Source organism: Rhyacophila brunnea, unplaced genomic scaffold (genome assembly GCF_057557595.1).
Source record: "Rhyacophila brunnea isolate RB1 unplaced genomic scaffold, BYU_Rbru_1.0 scaffold_10, whole genome shotgun sequence".
Classification (NCBI taxonomy): domain Eukaryota; kingdom Metazoa; phylum Arthropoda; class Insecta; order Trichoptera; family Rhyacophilidae; genus Rhyacophila; species Rhyacophila brunnea.
The window spans coordinates 42,841,403-42,866,310 of NW_028232752.1; the positions used below are offsets into that span (position 1 = coordinate 42,841,403).

The 24,908-nt window shown below is 31.8% G+C and overlaps 1 protein-coding gene and 1 pseudogene across 1 annotated transcript in view; one reads left to right on the top strand and one right to left on the bottom strand.

Annotated features, from left to right (window-relative positions):
• Positions 1-24,908, bottom strand: part of LOC147079231 (acetylcholine receptor subunit alpha-like) — an 836,032-nt gene that overhangs the window by 570,630 nt on the left and 240,494 nt on the right. The window lies entirely within an intron of this gene.
• LOC147079232 (uncharacterized) lies at positions 2,982-3,815 on the top strand (annotated as a pseudogene).

The following is a 24,908-nucleotide window of genomic DNA, read 5'->3' on the forward strand; positions in this document are numbered from 1 at the left end:
ATTAACAGCGAACTAATCGAACGTGTGACCCATTATAAATATTTAAGTACATGGGTCAATGAGAAATGGGACCAGTCTCAGGAAATAAAAACTAGAAGCAAGAAAGCGCAAGAAACGCCTTTCTCAAAATGAGACGCCTCTTCAGAAATCGAGATCTTAACCGAGGTCTGAGACTGCGTATGTTACGATGTTATGTGCTCTCAATTCTTTTCTATGGTATGGAAGTATGGACGCTAAACCAAGAGATTTCACGGAGACTTGAAGCTTTCGAGATGTGGCTGTACAGACGCATCTTCAAAATTCCTTGGACTGACCGGGTGACAAATGTTGAAGTTTTCAATCGAATGTAGAAGGACCGAGAAGCTCTACGTAGTATCAAAACCAGGAAACTACAATACCTCGGCCACATTATGAGAGGACAAAAATACAGCATTCCCCAACTTGTCATTCAAGTAAAGATCAATGGGAAGCATAGCAGAGGATGGCGCCGCATTTCGTGGCTTAAGAACCTCCATGATTGGTACGATTGCAGCTCTACCGAACTGTTTCGAGTAGCAGACGACAAAGATAAGATCGCCTTGATGGTGGCCGACCTCCGATAGGGGATGGGACAATAAGAAGAATAGTTTCAAAAGGATCGCAATCATAAGGTGTTTTTATCATTTGTTGCATTGCATGTAGAGTAAGTGCAGGGATTGTGGAATACCCTTTTAATTTTTGACTCTAGTAGCCAAAATTGTAGTACTTAAATCAATCTGAAATATTTTAATAGATAATTTAATTGGGTATGTCTGTGAAACGCTGAATAGTGTTTTATATTGAATTAAATTTAAAAAATGATTAAATTCGAGTAATGAGTAAAAGAAATGAGTAAATAAAAATAAAAAAATTCAATAGATTCAATGTGCAATGAAGATTCTTCTGAGTCTTCGATAATGCCATCAAAACTATAGATATTATATTCCACATTACTTTCAACAAAATATTTCCCAATACTTACATGGACGCAATTTCAATCCAATAAGTATAAAATATTAAAATAATAAATCACGTGGTGACATTTAATCTACATGAAATAAGGATGGCTTTACAATTACACAAATAATTTACTTCCTTTTTACCGGAGAATCAGCAAATAAAACACGAGCGTGAAAAAAGTGTCACCTTCCAGAAAATCATGAAACGCCAGATTAATACAAACATTGCTGTCGTAAACTAGAGATGAAACTGTGTATATAAACGAGAAACTCCCATATTCCACATTACCAACATATTCCACATTCCCTGCACTTACCCTATTTTGTTTTACTTTCGTTTATCCGGAGCCCCATGTTTGCAGCCTGTTTGATGACTTCTGGGGTCGGCCAATGACATCAATACCGTCGGCATATGCCAATAGTTGTATTAATTTATGAAATATTATGCCATTCTAATTTTGCAACACGGAAATCTTTTCAAGGGCCACGTTAAACGTTTCCATGAGAAAACAGAACATGAAAAAACAGAACAGTGACGAAACAGTAAAATAAAATTTCATTTTTGTGGAATCTATTATTAGGTATAGAGGAAGGGTGCCTATTATGAGATACTTTTTTTTGTGACATTCTCAAATCTAAAATAAACTCATTGCAGGGTATCTATTATTATAAATACATCAAACATACTGTTTACTAATAAATTTGTAGTCATGAGATTTTTCTTTCAGCCCGTTTATTTTAGATTCGCATTTTAGTGAAAAATGTCAAATAAGCTGTTCTCCAAAAAGTGTTCCTAATTTGAGATAGTCGCTGTTCCTAATATGAGACTATCTCATATTGGGAACATTATGAAAAAAACAACAGCTGTAATTGATATGAATAATCATATATTTGTTTACATTTCACGTGATCACATTTAATCCAAATCCACTTTTTATTCAAATATTATCATAACAAAAAACACAAATAAAAACATCTTCTCCTGCTAAATTACTACAATCTTCATGACTCCATTTGAAACACCTGCGCCCATTTTTATACTCTTGTATCTTCCGTAAAATTCCAACTAGATACAGTAAATAATTACGCATGGCATAATTTTCTTCATCATCGTCATCAGCACACTATCATCGTTAAATATCATCTCTTCTCCACCTTCGCTTGACGACGACTCAGATTCCTCTTTCTTCCTTTTAATTTCTTTCTAATTTTTCTTTCCCATCGCTTTTTTCATTCTAGTTTTCTTTTTTTCCTCAGCCGTCTTTTCTTTTTATAATTTGTGGGTCTCGATCATCTTTGACATAACGCTCCAGTGTGCCTTTTGGTACTCCGAACTGTTTGGTAGCTTTCGGATATCCCATTTCTTTCTTGCAAACGGCGTTCAGAGCTTGAAACATAGACTCGGGGTCCCATCTTTTCCTTTTTGACGGAGGCATCTATGGAAAATATAATATAAAACATACACACACATTATAAACGTTGATATGGTTTCAAAGTAAAATGTGTACCTAATATGAGATATCTCATATTGGGCACACCCAAGTATCTCATTTTAGGCTCATTCAAAATTTGACATAAAAAATTAACTATTCTTCTTCTACAGTCGATAATGATACAGAAGATACTCAAATATAAAGTAAACTACCAAACAACGTGTTTAATTAAGAAATAAACATTGTACGATACCTTAGAGATGTTCTACGATCATCAAAAGTAGCACGCGGAAAAATTTCTTGGATGAGTGATCGACGAAAACACACATCCACCACCAAAGACAAGCGCTGCATGCTGCACACTGACAGTCGTTTGGAGCTATTACTCCTCGCTACCGCGTGACACCAGCACCATATTTTATTATCGTCCGGTTGCTGAGTTATTGCTATATCTCATATTAGGCACCTATCTCATAATAGGCACCCTTCCTCTATATACATTTTTTTACAAAAGCGTTATTTTGAAAATAAAGCATTTTTTTTAAATAAAATAGAGGATATAAAATTTTGGATGATACTGGAGCTAAGAAAGAATATTGGTAATGGTGATCTGCTCTCAGAATTAAACAAAGATATCATTCATAGAGATGGAACATTTTTTTGATAAAGCACCCAGCATGTTTTATCAGCTGTATAGTATACATGGCATGGCAAGACTGAAAATTCATATTATCTTCCATGCAAGCGGGTAGCACATCCTAGGTAGCATGATGGGCCGCATATGTCCGGCACGGTCGCTGTGAGATACGAGATTGGGCGGGGCAAAGGATAGAACGGAACAGAAAAACCACTGAAAAGGAATCATTTTTTCGTATGGCCGTCTGAGACATGACTATATCCGAGTTATATGAAGTCTATGCTTCCATGTATATATTTTCTTTTGCAAAAAAAGAATATGGATACATACAACAGAATATTTACCATATTATAACAATTTGGTGCCCAATATAACACCCCAAAATATTTTGCTGGACTTTAAAAAAGCATGTATGTCCGCTGCTCAAGTTGCTTTTACACAAGCCGAAGTAAAAGGGTGTTACCTTCATCTTTGCCAGAGTTTTATTAGAAAGATCAGGAGTGTTGGCTTAAAAGCAGTGTACGAGTGTTGAAATTGAATATGAAGTTCCAACCTGCTCTCTCCTTTGTGCCAATACCAGATGTAAGAACTGTATTTGATCAACTAGCTGCCACATTTCCAGATGAGGGTAACTACAATGAAGTTCTCACATATTTATTCTCAGCCTACATCGAAGAAGTTGCAGGAAGATCACCTATCTTGCCAATAATTAGAATATGGAATCATTTTAAGGCTGCTGCTAAGAGATGTCATAAGATTACAATGTAGTCACCCAAGCATTGGAACCTATTAGATGGATTAAGGCAAGATATAGCTTGCCAGCGATTCTTATTAGCCAATGCTCATAAAGATCACGTTGAAGTTATAAAGAAAAAGTATGAGACCTTTTGTAATCGAGTGACAAAATTATAGTCGTGCATGATTGTCAAAATCGGGTCTAGGACAATTTGGCGCCGGAACGCCACGCAATTCGAAATTAAATAGACCTTAGGTACTTATAGGTACTTTAAAAAAATATTTAATATTATTATTTATATTTAAATTATTATATTATGATTTAATAGTTGGTGAGAATTTAAATATGCACACGTAAATAATGATTTATTCGTGCATATGTTTAAGTTCCAACGAAAAAAGAGTTTTTTGTTTTATATAATGCCTTAGGCATGGTAATTCTCAATACGCAATAAAAACACATTATGTTAAGAGTAAAATGAATTAAAACTTAAAGTAGTAGATAGAAACTGATTCAAATTCCTCGTTTATGTATGCGTGTCTACGACATTACGGTGTCCAATTATCCTGGCGTCCAGTCATCCTATTCCCTCAAAATCAAACAAATAAATTGAGGTTTTTACGCCGAATGGCCAACATGCATTGATTACATTATAAAATTTGATATATTCTATCTATTATAAAAATGCATTGTTTTCAAAATAACGGTTTTGTAAAAAAATGTATATATACCTAATAAGCAGTTGATGATTTCACTTACAAATTGAAAAATTTTAAATATTGATAAAGTATAATATATTATTTCGTTTATAAACTTAAGTTTTATAAGTATTTAATTAATAAATAGATTCCACCAAAATGAATGTTTTGTCATGTTCTGTTTTGTCACGTTCTGTTTTGTCCAGTTACCCGTTAAACATGTAGAAGGCAGGCAAGTGCGCCCCCTGTGTAAGTCCGTGTGTTATAAGTAGAGGTGGTGTTGGACCCGCACACTTGAGTCAATCAACCCTTGGCATGCTTAATTTGACTGTATTCGCGAGTTTGTGTGGTATGTTTAGCTCCCTTATGACGGCATATAATTTGTTTCTGTTTACAGTGTCGTAATATGCGGCCTTAAAATCAATAAACAGATGAAGGGGGATGTTTGACTATCAAAAATGAAGATGTTGCCCACTCTTGATATTATAAACTATGCCATCTCATTAGATCTCTGTAAAAGAATGTTACTGTAAGTATTTTGACCTTGTTCGTAAAATAGAACATAGTAGGTACATTTCTTTTGATTGAAATATGAAGATACTTCTCGGATATACACGTTGACATAATATTATTACTTATACCATTGTCGAAAACCTCCCATCGTCAAATTTAATGCTATAGATCTGAAATTTTAACATGATAGGTATGCAAAAAAAATAATTATTATAAAAATCAAATAAAGGTTAACATCATATTTCCACACTTGTAGCACTTTTTTAAAGCCTGTTGATATGTTTAAGACGATTTACTATATTATTATTATCTTGAGCCATTATTTTTCTGATCTTCACATTAGAAAAATATGCGGAACACTCTTAACAAATGTTTATTCAAGTGTACGGAACTATTTTCCGTCATCAACAATTTTCTGTAAAAAATTAACACATTTCAGTAACATATAAAAGGAGAAGTTTTCTAGGGAGATTCATTCTCTTCACCAAGTTTGTCAATCGATACAATATGGCGAAGCTGGTATTCATCTGCATGGCTGTGTACCTTGTACAAGTAAGTTATTGTTAAAATATATTAGTTTTTTTCCCTAGAAAATCGATTATTTTGATAAATGCAATAAAATTTGTATCATTAAGTTTTTTTTTAAAGATTGTATCAGTTTACGAAAACATTCTAATGGCTAATTTGTTGTCAACGTGAACTAGCTTACCATACTGGGTGGTATAACAGGCCATAGATGTTGAATATGGAAAAATATGGGATAAACTTAAACACGTGCTTAAGAATAATAACATATTGTGTTATTTTCAGTAGTTATTATCATACAGATATGATAGTAATAATGCGTTAAAGTTTGTTTTGTCATTAATGTAACACGCATCCAATATTGAGCGTCGTCGGCACGCTTTGTTATGCTTGGGTTTTACGGCCTGACCGCCATAAAATACATTGCTACAGAGTATTGGTTTACGGCGATAAATTATATTTCTTTTACTAATCTGTTCTGTGGTGATAATATCATGAAACGAAGCCTGTCTTGAGTTTATAATTAATAAAACTGTGTAAGTAAGAGTAAAGAATTCCGAGCACTTACTCGACTAACTAGGAACAAGACAAATTTTATTTAAAGTAAAAATCTGACAGAGAACGTCATTTAATATCTAATACTAAATTCACAAAGAATATATTGTATTGTTTTCATTATTAGGCAAAATAAATGAATTTAAAAAAAAATGTTCAGATTCGGTATTACCCCGTTGATACAGGAAAGTTCGACTCAATAATATTGAACAGCAAGGTACCTAGTTATTATACATCCGCTGTAGTATATTATAGAGTTGTATTTTTTCGAACATTAGTTTATTAGCATCTCTAAAAAAATAATAAAATCGTTAAATAATTTAAAGTCAACCATTATAGAGGTAAATCCAAACGATCACAATTGAGTACCTTGACGGAAGAAACACTTAACCCTAGAAAACTTGTTCTGAGATACTCAGTATTAAATACCTACTTCAAAACATTTTCTTACTAGTAAAGAATGTGTATACATATTTGTGCTTTCGATATAATATTTTGCCGTCATTCAGGTATTTGAGTAAAATCTTTTTTTTTATACGAGTACAAAGGTTATAGCCTTGCAAATGACCCAATGTCATAAGTTGTTATTACATCCGGCATAATATATTTTTAATGAGTTTTTTTTTAATAAAAAGTAGAAATATTGGTAACCTGTATATAGGAAATAGTGATAAATCAAACCAAAAACTGTTTAAAGGATTATTTTAAATAAAATTTTAAAAAAATTCACACATTCTTTGAATTTTTATAATAATATTTATCCGTTTTCGAGGATCTATTTTTCATTGATTTTGTATTATTACATTTCTTAACTATTGCTATTTTATCAATAAAAGTCTCAAAAGGGCAGTATTTTGAGCATTTTTATTACGAATGCTCCAAACGGTATCAAAAAACGCATTTTTGAAATGAGTATGAAATTTTATCTGAGCATTGTTTGGATAGCATTATTATTTGACACAGTTAAAGATTTTCCTTTATTTTTTTACCAGTAGTTGCTCTATGCCCTATGGTATCCATATATAGCTCCAAGTAAACTCTTGGAACAAAGGAGCCAAATATGAGTAGAACAAAATTTTATTCGAGAGCCATACATATATTTTAATAAATTTGATTTATTTAAGGGAGATGCTTATACTAGCAGAGGCAAAAAGAGGCACCTAGCGGAAAAATACGAAGCTTGCAATTTGAGAAACATTTTTGATAATTTAAAATTTCAACTGTATAAAGTATAAATAAAAAGGATTTCAAGTCATACACATTTATATTTTTCATAGAAATCGATGTTTTTTAAAATAAATATAAAAAATATTAAAACTATGAATTAGTCAAAAATCTACATAATGACAAAATTGAAAACTTTATTTTAAATTTTAACAATAAATATAACCATAAAAATAATGTAATAATAACGTCACCTATGCCATTAATATGTAACAAATTCACATTTTTTTTACAATTTTTTTCTGATACATATTTATTAATTGATACCGTTGAAATTGTAGATTATCAAAAAAAAATCTCAAATTGCAAGCTTCGTATTTTTCCGCTAGGTTCTTTGTTGTGCATAAGGATCCCCCTTAAGTCAATTAATTAGATTTTATAATTGTTTATTTATTAAGGGTGGACATGCTCAGCGTAGGTCAAAATGGAGCTTTTACTGTATTTTCAAAGCATGATCTTGGACATTCCTTAAACGTTGTAGATAATCTATTTATATAATTTTGAAGCCTTTAATCCTTTATATATATATTTAACATTTCATGACTGAAAAATATATTTTTCTTACATAAAATAGTATTCTTTTAAACCTCTCGCTCTAATGTTTTAGAATATAGTCATATTTCAGTACATAACTGTGCAGTGGTGTTAAGATTTTTTACATTTATTAATTTTTAAACGCATTTATAAAATTATTAGTATAATTTATGTCGACATTATTATAGTGAAATATTTACGATAAAAAATTATATTGATAATCTCTGTGATCCCTAATTTGAAAAGAATTAGGCATTTTATTATTCAAAAAATGGTCAATGTGTTAACATTTGAAGATAATTCCAAAAATACTTATTATAAGTGTGTTAAGTTTGACCATTCAAGTGTGATAGACATCCCGCGAATAATGATTGCTTTATAATAATTATTGACCTAATAATAGGGTAGTGTTTTTTTGAAATACGCTATTTCTTTTGGCGTTCCCCAATGGTTAAGCTACAACATACGGCCGTAGCCATAAATTGACAAACTAAAACAGAAGTAGGGAGTAAGATCATGTTTACGCGCGTGTTTGAACATGTACCATTAATAAAAATCGGTTAGGTACATGTTCAAACACGCGCATTAACATGCTATTACTCCCTACTTCAGTTTTAGTTTGTCAATTTATGGCTACGGTCGTATGTTGTAGCTTAACCACTGGGGAATGCCAAAAGAAATGGCGTATTTAAAAAAAAACACTACCTTATTCTTAGGTTAATAATTATTATAAAGCAATCATAATTCATAAGATGTTTATTACACTTGAATGGTAAAAGACATAGCTTATAATTTGTATCTTTAGAATTATCTTCAAATGTGTTAATCTTGCCCATTTTTTGAATAATAAAATGCTTAATTCTTGTAAAATTTGGGATCACAGAGATTATCAATATAATTTTTTATCGTAAATATTTCACTATAATAATGTCGACATAAATTATACCGATAGTTATATAAATGAGTTTAAAAATTAATAAATAAATGTGAAGCAATTCATACTTAATTCGTGCAATTTTTCCATGAAAATGACCCGCTTGTACCCCCGTGAATTGTCTTGGTGGAAGAGAACTTTAAAGCATCGTTGGAATGGTCGAATAAATTGCAGTAATAATATCCCAGTAATCGTTTTTGTAATAATGGCAAAAGTTTTGAAAAGTGACAGCAGGAAGATTATAAGTCATTATTATCTCCTAGTGTGAAGAAGAAAAACGACAAAATAAGCTCATTCGGTTCTTCAACAACGTTATCGAAAGAGTTACCGCGATAACAGCTACAAAACACACTTGAAATTTTAATGTTGCCATATAAAATTTATCCTAAGTTATTGGGAATAAATGTATATCATTGTATTTAAAATTTGCAAAAATATATACCTAATTAATGAAGTGGGAAATAATATCTTTCAATCCTGGCAATACTCTCACAATACTTCAAAATCGAAAATAATACGAGCGCCGCCGCCAGGCCTCACGTTAAACTTTACGGTCTCTAGTTTAAGATTCTTTACAAAAAACAAAATAAAATAATTACAAGATAAAAAGAACTTTTTATATATGTTACGCCGAATGTGCGAAATTGACTATTACATGAAATGGGCAAAATTTTGCCCAAATCATGAAAAATGCAAGCCCGTTGCCTTATTCATGAATTAGACAAAATATCTGGCGAGTGCGTGAATTCGGCAGTAATTTTTCTAATGGTTCTAAAATGGTTGTACTAATCCAGAAACCTACGCGGGTGTGCGCACAGCAATTTACGAAAGTTTCGTTGCAATCTGACGAATGGTATAGGAACCATATGAATAAAAGAAGATAGAATGAAGAAGAAGAAGAAGATGGTTATACTAATTCAAAAATCTTTGCGGGTGTGTGCACAACAACCAACGAAAGTTTCATCGCAATCGGATGAATGGTATAGGAACGATACGAATAAAAGAAGATATAATGAAGACGAAGAAGATAGTTTTTCCAATTCAGAAACCTTTGCGGGTGTGCACATAACAACTCACCAAATTTTCATTGCAATCGGATAAATGGTATAGGAACGCATGCGGGACAAACAAACAAACATTCCTTTTTATATATAAGTATAGACTAATGTTCTATTTATATATGTTTGTATACAATAGTAAAGTATATATCGTTAACCTAATTTATATTGTAATTTCAGTTACTTCGAATAATTTTTTTTTTAATTTGTACGAAACATATTTATTTTTTCTCCAAGAAATATAAGCACAGGACGCCTTTTGCAATTTCCTCTTGCGCCATTGCTATAATGTAAGTTTCATAAACCCCTAAAATCATACATATTAATTTCAAAAGCCCCTAAAACGGTAGTTGAGTTTCAAACTCCCCTTAAATGAAAATCATTTGATTTTTAATATATTCTATCAGTAAAATATGCAAAAAGTGAGTAAAGGATACTAAATAATATACTCTTTATAGTGTACAAATCAAATAATAAATACCTTAAGTTTACGCATTCAATAGATATGACTTTTTCTCATTTTTGTCAGAACTGTCAAAAGTCGTTTTAGGGGCTTTTGAAACTTCATATACGTGCGTTACTATGGAAATTAAAATGACATTTCAGTATTCAGTATTTCAATATTATTTGTTTGTTTGTGTTTTATTTACTTCATATCAAGTACAAGTTTGAGCATATTGAGCATAATAATTCAACAAAAAAATTAAAAACGTTGTATATGTTACGCCGTATGTGCGAAATTGACTATTACATGAAGTGTGCAAAATTTTGGCTAATTCATGTAATAGTCAAGCCTGTTGCCTTATTCATGAATTAGGTAAATTTTCTGCCGAGTACGTGAATTCGCCAGGGTATGGAATTCTTAAACTGTCAACATGACAGAAGGAAAAGTAAATTTAATACGGACGGTTTTATTAGTTTTAATTGGACATATTATAATATTATTATAATTAGGTTAGGTTAGGTTTGGTTTTGTAATTTTGAATTAAATTATTCAACTGAATGTCCATTTTGAGGTTAGCCAACAAGTGTCAACAAACTATCACACACATACAATCGACCATTGCACGATTGGTACCCAAGCACGAATCAAATCGCGAAAATACCTTACAATAAAATTCTTCCGTTATCATATTATAGTTTTAGATGTTTTTGCGCATAGTAAATGGATATGAACGTCATTATAGTTATTGATTGGTATATTTTTATACTATAATCAAGATCAAGAAGAAGAAGATGGTTGTACTAATCCAGAAACCTTCGCGGGTGTGCGCACAGCAACTGACGAAAGTTTCATCGCAATCGGATACCAGCGGAAGGCTAGTATAAAACCGGTCGGTGTCATATTGTATTATGATAGCCTTCTGCTTCCGAGATTGTTTCCAATAGATTTATATGCAATTGTAAAATGATTCTTGGCATAAATTGGAGATAATGAATAATAAATTCCTCTGTGTGATAATAATATGGAATGAAGAATATAATATATAGCTACACCTAGAATCAGCATATACATATGAAGACGTAAACAATTGCCCCATTTAGTCGGCTTATTTGGGTTATACCTGAGTCAAGAAATATTTTTTTTCTTTAAAATTTACGACAGATTCTTTAATAACTATTTTCCTTGGAATTTCTCATCCAAATGCTTCATGTACACAATATCAACTTTGTTAATTCGGTTTTAAAGACTTCTATCCTTGCGGTTGATTTCTTGGTTATTATGTACCTAAATATAGCATCCAATATTTTATAGAAAACGCTCTCTTTTAAAAATAGATCGAAAAAATCACGAATGCGCTGTAAATAGGTGTTATGGAAAAAAATAATGTAGGTCAGGATGTGGTCGAATTCCCATATTCCCAAAACTGCTATAAATTCTTCATCGCTTACATCTTTCTACGAATTCCACATCGAATTATTGCCTGGGTTCATTCTTTTAAATTTAGAGTTTGTATATTTATTTAGTTTTTCCACCATTTTAACGAATCCATGCATTCAAACAATTTTTATTTCGTATAAATTATACAAACTTGGTTTAATTAAATTATATAGGTATTAATACTCCGAGGGGGCTGGATGACGCAATCCTGAGGGCTTGGAGTATTCATCTTGTTGTTTTGTGTATGACCTGTGCGGTACAGGTTAATTTACATTGTATTTCATTATATTATGACAGTATGAGATATTAAAATCAAAGCACTTGGATGAAAGGTAGTCTGCGCAAACTAGTTTTATGTATTAACACGAAATACTGAACAAGAGAGTTAGTTGATGATTATTATAATTAGATTATTGGTTACAATGGTCATTATTATCCAGAAGCCATTATTATATTATTTTAATATCATTCTAGAAAACTTTCAATTTCACGTGACACTATGTCACTGAGAGGTTGATTAACTTTTGATATATTATTACAAGTTCGCACTATTCACTTTGTTATTATTTCAATCTCGCGTGGTAGGGATTGTACAATTATTTATTATGTAAGATAATTTTTTGACTAAGAATATAGGTAAGCGCGGGGCAGTAGCGAAAGGTGGAGGGTATACTGTTAAGATCCGCAATAAATAGGTTAGTCATACGTATTTGTTTTTATTGAACTAAGACTAAAATTTACGATGGTGTTGTTTAGTTTTTAAAAAGATTTTAAACCCTGTCTAAGCCAAACCATAATAGTATAGGTATATTATGGGCGATCCGACAAAATAGTGGACGCTTTTCATTCATAATCATTTGTTTCCGTTGAATTAAGAATACATATTAGCGACGATATTGGTTAAGTTTTTTAATTAAGCCCTACCTAGCCCAAACCATAATCGATAAAAAATATTCTTCTATCTATTAAATACTTATCTAAAATTATGACGTATGGTTTAATGGCATGGTTTTAGATATTTTATAAATGAACGAATGTTTTTTGACTATTATCTACTATGGCTTGGATTGGGCAGTGTTTAATTGAATTATAAAAACTAACAAACACTATCTACACATTGTAGTATGAGTTCAATGAAAACATACGTTTGACTGACAAAGTTTAGTATGCACTATATAATAATATGTCGGATCGTAACAGTCTACTTCCACCGTTACTGGCGTGAGGCACGTATTGTACAGCGGGACCACGCGGTCTGGCTGCGGATAGAAGTACCCTCGCAAATCGGCGGTGAAACGTTCGAGGGTGGGTGGCTCGGGTATAATTATTTTTGGACGGATGTAATAGTTTGTGTTTTCAAAATCCTTTTAATTACTTGTGTAATATTTTTTCCGTGAGTCAGGGATTGCAAACTTGTGGGATGTCGAGATAAAATATTACGATTTGATATTATATTGATTTCATATAGATGTTTCATATTGAACTGAGAAATTTTATTGGGAAGGGTATGTTTGGTGTTAATATAATATTATGTATTTAGGCCACTGTCAAAAAAATCTCACAACTACGGAATCTATAATAATAAAGATGTGTAATATTCGCCATTTCTGCGTAAATACTCTGTCTCTAAGCAACGCATGACCTGCATACTCCAACGTGACGTCACTGATTTTAATTGTTGAGCGTTTGTTTTGTGAAATCTAAATCTATATTATGGTGTAGTAACCTAATTAATAAAAAACTGTTTTTATATTCGTACCCAGCGGCGTAAGGAGTTGAGGCACAAAACTGGCTTAAGATCCAATGACAATTTAGCGTAATTAATGAAGACAGATATTTGAAATATGTGTATGTGCACATTCATTGACTTTCTGAAATTAAAAGGAATGGCGTTTTTAATAAAAAGTTTCATTGTTATTAAAAATTGAGCCATAAAATTAATAACATTTAAAAGTGATCCAAGATACTGTATTGACCGTCTTCAGTATTGCGGTGCATTGTATTTCTTCAAACGAGATTAATGTTATTATATTACTGCGTACAATTTTGTCAATACAAAAAAAATACATTCTCCACATAAAAAAATCAGCATATAGGACACTGAAATGGTAACGGCTTAATTATATCAATAGCTTCCCACGAGCTATTATTATCGGAAATCATCCAAGTAGATGTATCTTGACAGCAAACATATTTTATGTTTGTTAACATAAACATGTTTTATCATAAAAATATTAAAATTCTACAAAGACGAGTGCATTAAAAATCACTATACTCACGTGAAGCAATTAACTTACCAATGTATTTTTGACACACATTTTAGTTTATCATTTTATTTGCCTAAAAAGATCAATGTGTGGTGAGTGTGTTCCATAACGGACTATGAAGAGAAATTTGGACTCACGGATAAGATTGGCGAACTCATCCGAATAAAGAATAAATCTGGGGCTGCCAAAGTGGAAGCTAAAATAAAAGTAAATCAGGATTCAACATTCATGACAATACCGATGGTTCTGCAAAGCGTCCTGCAGATATCAAGCTCAAAAGTTTCAATTCTATATTACCTAATAAAATTAAATATGTATAATTTAACCATTTACGAGAATAAGCAACCGAACAATCCATTTTATTATGCATGGACAGAAACAAATGGAAAAAGAGGAAGCTGCGAAATAGCTATATTTTTATTAGAGTAGGTATATCAGTTATCAGCTGCCTTCTCGTGTGGGGGACGAAATAGGAATATCCAAATGTCAGCTTTTTTATTACGGCTGGTTCAAATTACCAATAAAAAATATTGACCAAAACTTCCTAGAGAGTTGTCATAGTTATATCTAAGTAGACGCAATGCATTGTGCCATCAGTGACGTCCCGTGGGGGTAGGCAGATTGAACGTCGCCTGGGGGCGGCAGTTAATTGAAGGGCGGCAAATCGAGGAGAATCATGTGGAATATAATATATAAATACCAATTATTATTTAAAAAATTCAGCTCCCTGGTTTTGTTGGGTTCGCGATGTCTAGTTTACTTCCGTTTCCCTTCGACGTCCTTGGTGACCATAAACGACACGTGCAAATTTATGAATTACAGTCTTAGTTATTAACCAGTACGCACGAAAGTTGCGTTGGTCGTCGAAATTAAAGATGCACACTCCTCTTCCAGAGCGTCCCACCTTCGTCGATTATCGATTTAATAATGCCTAAACCTTTGCGATCTCAAACTAAGCATAGGTATCATTACAGTAGAACATATAATTTCTTATATTATTGATATTGGAGTCATGAAAGGATGATAAAAATACTGTATGAAAAATGGGGCAGCATTTTGGCGCTGCCTAGGGGTGGCATTTTGTCTAGGGATGTCACTGAGTGCCATTGGACATTAAAAAAACATTCAGATGATATTTTAAGTGTCCATGAGTAATTAAATATTTTGAAATTGGCTCGCTCACAAAAATAAGAAAATCAAAGAACCTTATGTGATTAAGGAGTTGCTATATGGTGACTTCTTAGATTTAAAGAAGCCATCTCTTGGTACAATAAAAAATAAAAGAATCGACGAAAATGGAAACAGAAACTGGTTAAAAATAAAGCTACCGAGATATGAGAAACAGCATATTTAAACTACAATACAAATACAATTGTATTACAGTTATTATTCTTTTTTAGTTCATGACGTCAGCCATGTGGTTAGGGGTAGATGGCAAGATATCATTGAACGTTGTGAAATATCCAAATTATATAATAATATGATTCGAATTTCACATCCGAAAAAAAAATTTCGTGACATGTGAAAAAAATATATACCACGAGCTACGATATTAGTACGCTAGTATTCCTTCTCACAAGAATAGTGAAATTAACGTAGATAATGTGGTATCAGATGAGGATGAGAACGATGAATAAACAAAGGTTGGTTAAGTAAATAGTGTTTCCTGCCAAACAAATATGGATGAAAAAAATATTACCAAAACGGACAAATATGTTTTTTTTCTGATTTTTGCAGTTTTGATAAATATTATTTTTGTGAAACCATTGTAAGTAAATGTTGTAAAATTGTATGAAAAAAATGTATGATCGTAGTCGTTTACTCTTTTTGTACTTTAATTTGTCATCAAAAACACACAAAGTCATGTAAAATCTTCATTATTTTTCCAAAAAGTAGCAAACCTGCGGCTATTTTTAGTGACACATTAAAAAAATTTTAGCCAATAAAACAATTTATAATTTGAAATCCATAACTTCATGACCTTTAATATTGTATTTAATATGTATTGTAAAAAAAGTTAAGACCATCCAAACTTTCAAACTCGATTATCACAAAACTAGTATTTTTGACTTAATGCTTTTCCGCAGTATACCCACGAATTAGGTACTTAAGTAACCTATTTTCATTTATAATCAAGAGCTATTATACCTAACCCCTACTTTTATGCAGGGATTTTGTTTATGTTTTGGAAAATGCCTATTTTCCACTCAGTTTGTGAGAAATAGGTATGCATATTTTTTGAAATTTCAATATATAATTTAATAACTGAGTGGCAGGTTTCAACTCTTTGGAAGCCCTCTTTTAAACCTTCTCACAAATTTGTTGCGTGATGCTGCGTAAAGGAAACCCATCTTTGAATGCTAATGTAAAATTAATGGTTTATCCAGCATGTTATAATTTTTAACTACATTTGACGGCAATAACATTTTGCAGAATTTGCTTGCGACAACGAGAAATCGGCGAGTAAATGTATACCTCAGGGAACCCTACCTGCCCTGGGCCAGACACATTAGCCAGCTGAGCTGTCTATTAGATTCGTTCGGGGCAGTATATTTGGTCCACAGAGTAGAAAGAGTTAAAACAAATCCAATGTGTACCTACTTTCACAGCAGTGACGATTTATTAATAACACAAATGTTTTTTTTTATTAGATTCTGAATGCTTCACCACAACCAACGCCCACTCATCCCGTAAGTTTCCTTGTAATATTTAAATATTTATTTTTCAAATTTTGTTGTTTTCTGGTGAACATTTTTTCTTTATCTTGTGTTACTTTATATATTATTATATTATAATAATATAATAATATGATAATATTATTATATTTGGCTAAAATGAATTTTTGCTTTTCCTGCTAAAACTAAAAAAAGAGGAATCTAGAATGGTATTTTTATTAAAATAAAAAAAAAAGCTTTTACGTAACAAAGATTAGATCACATAACTCTATATTATGTATAAAGTATGGGGATGGAAAACATTTTATAAACATACCTATCAAAAACACGTGTTAAAATCTAATCAAATATTTGTAATGTTATGTGCTACGGCAAAAGCTATTTATTACTGGGGAAAATGATAAATTAGAAACAGCATTATATTTATTAGTAACTATTATTTATTTTATTATAGGGCATTTATAGCAATATGTGCTTCAACAGTGTCCCTTCCATAAAGTCAGTCAGAAATCATGCATTAATTTTTATCAAATATATATGTAGAATTCTTACAAACTCAAATAATGCCACAAAATGACTATTGAAATGAAATGTTCGTTTATATAAATGCATTCTAAAAATATGTACATCAATTATTTATGTAATAAATAATGTTTACTTATTGTTATGCTCGAGTCGAGAAAAGCAGCCTGGGTCGCAAAAAAATAAATCAATAAGAGTATATATTTAAATTCTTTCAAACATCCATAGTCAGTGAACTAGTAATATTGTTATCCTACGGCTTTTTTCCATTTTGGCGAGCAATTGTGTGCCTAATTTGTCATGTCCGATAGGTTCAAAAAAATCCATCCTGATCGTTCTTTTTTTAATACAAAAGTGAGAATTTAAGAAATTTCCTACGTTAAATTTGAAATCGTGCAATGTAATTGATAGTTTATCATTCGTCGTGAGACTATTTTAAATTATTGACGGTTTTTTTAAAACTTTTTGCAACACTACACAAATTGTTTTTTTAAATGATTTATAACCGATATAAAATCAATTTTGACAAACTATTCATAATCAGATCAATCGATAAACATTTTACAAGTGATTGATTTATGTTTTTGTAAATTTCAAGTACTTTGTTTTAAGTTAAATGTCTTGTCATAGGTACTGGTCGAATCCAAATCAGCAATACCCGATGGGCGTAGACCAATAGTTTTCAATAAGGCATTTTTCTCAGCCGGTATAATTTTCCTTTGATTTAGCAGCAAGTAGAGTAGTCTGTGTGCAAAAGTCTTTAAAGAAACATTGATGGTAAATGCGAGGTATTCAAAAAGGCATCTAGAAAAAAATTAATAAGTAATCTTTACTCATTCAAATCGATACTTAATAAAAAAAATAGATGCTGTCAAAAACCTATATCAATTTGATGTATTCTCATTAATGCTTCTCAAAAATTTGAATCTTAAAATACATTAAAACCATATGAATGCAATGTTTGCTCACGTTGAAGGCCAATATCTCTACTTAAAATTCTTACAAAACAAGGTACCTACACGTGAACTATAACATAGCGAAGTTCGCTCTTTTCAATACTCATATTTTAGTGATTGAAAAAATATTTACAAAGATTTTAAGGATTGCATGCATATTATTTAAAATTTTAGTAAATTTATTAAATTTAAACTATATTTAAAATATCTTTTCTGATTTTTCTTTCATAAATCCTAATTTTCAGCAAATGCATTAGGCTTTTGCGATATAATAAAAGTTGGGGCACAGAGAAATGTCGTCATATGGTTTATTCTGTGGCATTCGGCCAATTTTAGTAGCATTTGGTTAATTGGATGCTAACTAAAAATGTATCACATATTTTATTAGGTTCCATTGGGTTGCGCACATTTTTGGTGACGGTGATTGATGACGTATGCGGTACCTACATACTGTTCGTTAAAATGTAGGTATATGGGCAGTATTATACGGCGTAACTTTCAAAAAGTAAATGATAATATTTATGAATAACGATGGTACACACATTGAGTGATATTTTAAACATTATAAGGGGCGCTGTGCTCTTGCATGGTGATAGACAGGGAACTCAGAAATAATGGGAACTGAAATACATAACGGGTAAGGCGATAGCAGGTAACCGACTCGAGTAAGGAAGAAGCCAGGTTAAACTTACACACGTGTCAAGAATACGTTTTACGTCGAATACTGAAAACTGCTCTCGGTTTATGCATTTACGCATAGTGCGCGCTTCATTTTTGTAGGACACTCACACATTTAAAACCCTGCATCAAGATGCGGCGTTTTGAATATAGCCTATCGGTATTCTATTTATTATCTGTTCTGTGGTGATAGAGCAGCCGGAACTGCTCGTGACTACACTTTTATGCAAAAAGTCGTTCACAACAATAATCTAATTAGCCATACTTAATATTATTATACTATAATTCTAAATATAATAGGAACCTAAGAGCAGAATGTTTGATGACTTTAAATAGATACAAAGTACTGGTGAAGAACCATTTAAAAACGATATTTTAGATTATTTGCAAACAGAATAATTCACGAAAATACATCAAAATTATACATGATCATATAAATTGCATTATTTGAAGGCGTCCCTATAAAAAGGGTCTACATAAATATACAAAAATAACAATATTCAGGAGAGATTAAAAACACTTAAAAATAAATACAAAAATTTCAATGTTTTATGTGTATATTTCGAAAGATAATCATTTTCTCAATTTAAAAATGATATTTAAAGATAACACGTAGAAAGAGGAAACAAGAAAACAAAAAAATCAAAGTAAAAGTATTAAATTGTAGAGCTGTGCCGATATTATGAAAATTAAATTCTCCACGCTGTGTACACTGTTATAAAGACCCTTTAATACAATAAAATCACTTTTGATACCAATGTATTTTATAGACTATTTTATAGGGACGCCTTCATTTATTCATATTATTTGACACAAGATTTGATCAGTTTAAAATACATAATTATACAGAGATCTACAGTTGAATTTTAAAACTATGAACTCTGTCCAAATCTCTGACTAAAATGTAATAGTCCTTCCTATTACAGTAAACCATAGGTACCTATATAGGCATATTTGTTTATGTTAGGTAGTTACCTTTAATAATAACTGCTTTTGTTTTGATTCACCTCAATACCATTTCACAGATTATTTCGATTATTTTACAATAAAATCTACACAAGAGGTTTTAAAATACAAAAATAAATTTAATATTGACACACGATTACTTATGAATAGCGTGTGTAGAACAAATGGAAGCTACATAGTGGAAATAAAAAGGACAGTATTTTTAGCCAACTAAAAAATATTTCTACACTCATTATAATATTGTAAAGTATTCCGTAATTCTTAACTTATATAATTATTGTTTTGATGTGTATTTACTGCATTGTTTACAATATATAGCACGGGGTTGTATATTTTATTGCTTTAAGTTTTTGAAATAATGCTGGTCTAAAGTCATAAATCAGCCAATAAAGGTCGAAAAACAATAAACGTTGATATCCGTTCTTTTTTAAATTATTGAGAAATGAAAATAACTCGCTCCAGCACGAGTGTACGATGACTTATAAAAACAAAAATCCATCATATTAAATTAACATTTTGGATTTTTATATGATTTAATAATTAGATGACTGATTTGAGGCCCCCTTTTAAATCTTATGACGAATAGACTCCATCATTTACGTCACAGAACCGCGCCACTGCATATAATATACAGCTACTGAATTATAGGCAAAGAGTCTTAACGTACTGATTACTTAAAAGGCTGTATCATACTACTATAATTACACACTTAGTTAAAAAATCCTAATCAATATTGTCTACCGTATTAAGATTCTAAATTAAAATTGTCGTAGTAATATTTTGTTTTCTTTTTCTTTTCTAGTTTATGGTATGTCCAGCTTGTCCATATTCTATGAATAGAAATAGCCCGGCTGAGAACATTAAAGGTTATTTAAAGTTACCTTTTCCTGATGCCAACAATGAAAAATTAGTCACATCTGGTTTCAGAGATACCCTGGGAAGTATTGGGAAAACTGGTATAGTTATGGATGCCGTACGAAGTATACAAAAATGTCCTCCTACCTGTGACCCCTTAACATTTAATACGAGATGTACTGCTACTATAACTGAAGCTTGCATACTAAAAGCTCAGGTAATTTTAGAAAATAAATTCTTTGATACCCTTGGGAGAGAATATAAAGCGTACTATAATACACCCTATTAGTTTGAAAGTTTGTGAATTGCAGTATTCTAGATAATCCAGTAAAACTATTTCTTGTTATCACTGACACATAACTGACAACGTATTGAATGTATATTACAATATACACCTAAGAGGTAGTTGGCAATCAAGAATCAACTTCACGAGAGAAGAAAATACTTTATACATTTTAAAGTTGTCAAGTTTCGCGTCTAAGCTCATCATCTAAAATCTTTAATTGTTTTCGTCATCGGAAAATTCCAATCAATCGGAAATACAGTAAGTGCATTATGCATATATATATATATATGTTAAATATACACAAATATAAAAATACTTGTTTACCAATTCCTGTGGACATATATTTTTTAAACATCAAAAACATATGAATATTTCTCTTATCAGTTGAAACCATTTTAACATTTTGGAGTTTTTTTTAAATAATTGTTGTAAAATTTATGTATATATGTATTCATAAAAATTGATTGTCCTTTAGTTTATCCATATAATATGACGTTGATATATATATTTTTTTTTGCCTAAAATATCAATATTATCTTTTAAGTCATTTATATTTCAATCATTTTAAAATTTCAATGTCATCAAAAAATAAAACTTTGTTTTAAAATATCATGTCTTTTATTACTGTAAACTGGTGTTTTTCTTATCTTATCCGATGATTGCATGAATGCTATGGAAACAAAAACAGAAATTCTCTTTTGTAAAGTCTTAGCAAGTCAACAAAAATGTATAATTTATTTCTTATATAATAATACATCTTCTCAGAAAAGTATTCTAAACATTATATAACGTATACTTATAAAAAATAACATTTAAGAATCACTGAATTATAAAATAACTGCCATTTGAATTTGATTGAATTTTGATATTTGCATGGAAAAATTGAAATTGAAATTTACTGCGATTATCGCACAAGTAAGATCATGACTGCCATTTGAATGTTAGAATTCAGTTCGGTTGCGAAGATCGTATAAGTAAAATCACCAGTTTACGACAACTATCCAAAAACTCATTCTATTAATATCAACCACAAAGAAATGTCAAAATATTGTGGATTAATCAAATACACCTTAATCTTAATTGAACAATATTATTGTGTTCGATATTTCTAAAATTCACATTTTATGGTGATCGATTTTTTTTTGACCTATCGGACATAATAATTAACCAATGACCAGATGACAAAACCTGATAGGTATATTATGCACTTTTGTTAATTCTGCAGGAGAGCCGTTTTACATTTAGAGGTTGTTTGCATCTTTCTGGCGAATATGTCTTGTATAAATAATACAAAGTAATGATGTTTTTGAAATGAATTTCAGATATAGAACAGTGTTTCCCAACCTTATTTCTGCCAAGCCCCACTTCAACGCTTCAAAAATCTCCATGCCCTCCCTATTAAAATTTTATAGTAAGGTAGGTACCTAACTAATTCTGAAAAAAAAATGAATTGCTTTCAATAAAAAATGCACATAGACATTGACCATAAGAATGAGTTTTCTTACATGCACCACATTATACAAAATGGGTGCAACTATCTGGGACATCCAATTTTTGGTTTAATATCCCGATGTGACATGCCTGAGAGATAAGACAGCGCGGACCATAGAACCGAACAATCGATCATAATAATAATTATGACCGTTAAGCCACGAGTATTTGTTAACCACTGGTAGATGCAACAGCTTGAAATAACTTCTAAATGAACACCCTTAGTTGTCTTCGACAACCCGTACATGTATCGCTATTATACTCAATGTGCGGATGGTCTGGGTATGGGGAATGTCTCCGGAAAAGTGCGGTACCTATTCTGTATTTGAAACTACAATAAAAAACATAATGGATGTTTTTAAAATGGATTCCCCTAAACCAATTTTCTATGTGCCCTCCTTTATATGATCAATACATTTTGGAACATGATAGAGCGTTCCGGTTCGTCTAATTTTCTATTTCGAGCACTGCTTAGTAGTTTTAATACATTTCACGCTTGACACGGTGGCCGAGCGGGTTACCTATCGGCTTATGATGTTGTGGTACCCAAGCTCGAATCATGGATCTGGTATAATGAATACATATTATTTTTAACGTGTGTTTGGACCATCGTATGGACTTGGTCTAAAAAGATCGTAACTATGCGAAGCGCGGATTAAGCTAATGACGCGTGCAGCACGGAACATCATTTGTCATAAACATTCAACATGCCTCCATTGTTATGTTTATTGTTATGTTAGTAATAATAATAATATATTCATTGACATGTTTTCTTTTACGAGTACAGGCATACCGGTTTTTAGTCATCTTTACACGATATAAATATTCTTACGATGCCATCACAAAAAAAATCGACGTACTGCCACCTCAAATGCCGCTTCGCGATTGACGACGAATGCGAAATTACGTATTGTTGAAAATACTCACCCTCACACGTATTGTAATATTTAGATGTTACCGATCTAATTCCAAAAAAATAATCAGCTCATGGAATTTTATTTGATATAAGGAAATAGTAGGAGTAAAAAATATATGATTACAATAGGCAAGACGTGGTTAACATTCATTTATCGTACAAACAAAAATCTGTCAATTCAAACTCCACTCTGTGGGGGCCCATAATAATTATTGTTATGGTCTTCATAAGACCGGGTACGGTAAAAAAATATAGTTTTAATAAAAAGTACATAATATAAGAATAATAAGAATAATTAGTAAACGGTGATAATATATAGATTAGTGTTGAAGCTATTAGAAGCAAACGTTACATAGTCCAACTTTACTATTTTCCGGAAAATGATAATGAAATTTTCTGTGTTTCCTATTATAATAGACGTTGGATCTTGTGTTGTAGGTTGTGAAGATATAACGTATATTATTTGCATGTAGAAGGTTGATTCGTGTGTGTGATAATATAGTGTTTGGGGGCACAATTAAATGAGACATATTTTTGAGAATGGATTGTTTTAAATATTGTCTTAAAACATTTAAGATTAACATGGCACTAAAATAAGACTATCACATTGTTTTTATACTTTGTTACTGAAGGTTACATTATGATTTTTAATATGATATCGAAACTTTATGCGGAGTTGCTCGCATGATTGACTGTACTGTTGGAGGCCGGATTTTCATTTCATTATTATTGTCTATGGTCGATCAATGACCATAGACAAAAACTTGTCATTTGTAGAGTTAAAATATAAAACCTCTACACTATCCACGGTAAAATATTATTTTTACCGATAACTGCTATACGGAAGTTTGGTCAAATAATTTTGCACAACCCGCTGTTGTCTCGTCGGTGAAGTGCCCGTTTTTTAAGCCATGGGTCGCGGGTTCGATCTTACGCAAAAAAATGTATGATGTTTTCCGATAACGTCTTTGAATCTTTGACTTGGTGACCAGGTTCAAATACTAATACCAGGTTCTTATACTAAGACCAAAATCAAAAACTTGGTGCCACGGTTGCAGACGATATTAATATTTCCAGTGAGCTTAGAATCCGCATGGGTATAGTGGGTTCTGCATTCAGTCAATTTGAAGTCGCACGGAGGTCAAGGCTGTACCTATTCTGTGAGGACCAAATGTCGTTTGTTCAACGCGTGCTGTGGAACAGCAGCTACCTATGCTCCTATATGGCATGTACTAAGCTTCAAATTTCTCGACTTTTGAGCTGTAAGAATCGATGTCTCCGACGAATCTTAGGGGTATCTACATTAATACGACCACGTTACGAATACTCAAGTTCGTGAGCGGACACAGCAGCCCTCAGAAGAGACGCTTTACGTGGCTGGGACATGCGTTCCGGATGGTGCCAGAGAGTGAAAAACTTCGTACCCTTGTGGCACAGCCTCAAGAGTTCCGTCGCCGTAGCCCCTCACCCTGCATCGGTGCTACAAAAGTGATCTACGCGCTGCAGGTCTAGCATAGCGGGAGGCGCAAGTTGGCGAAAATCCAAGAAAAGTGGCGCGAACTTGAGTTTTCCGGATACCACAATGCTGGA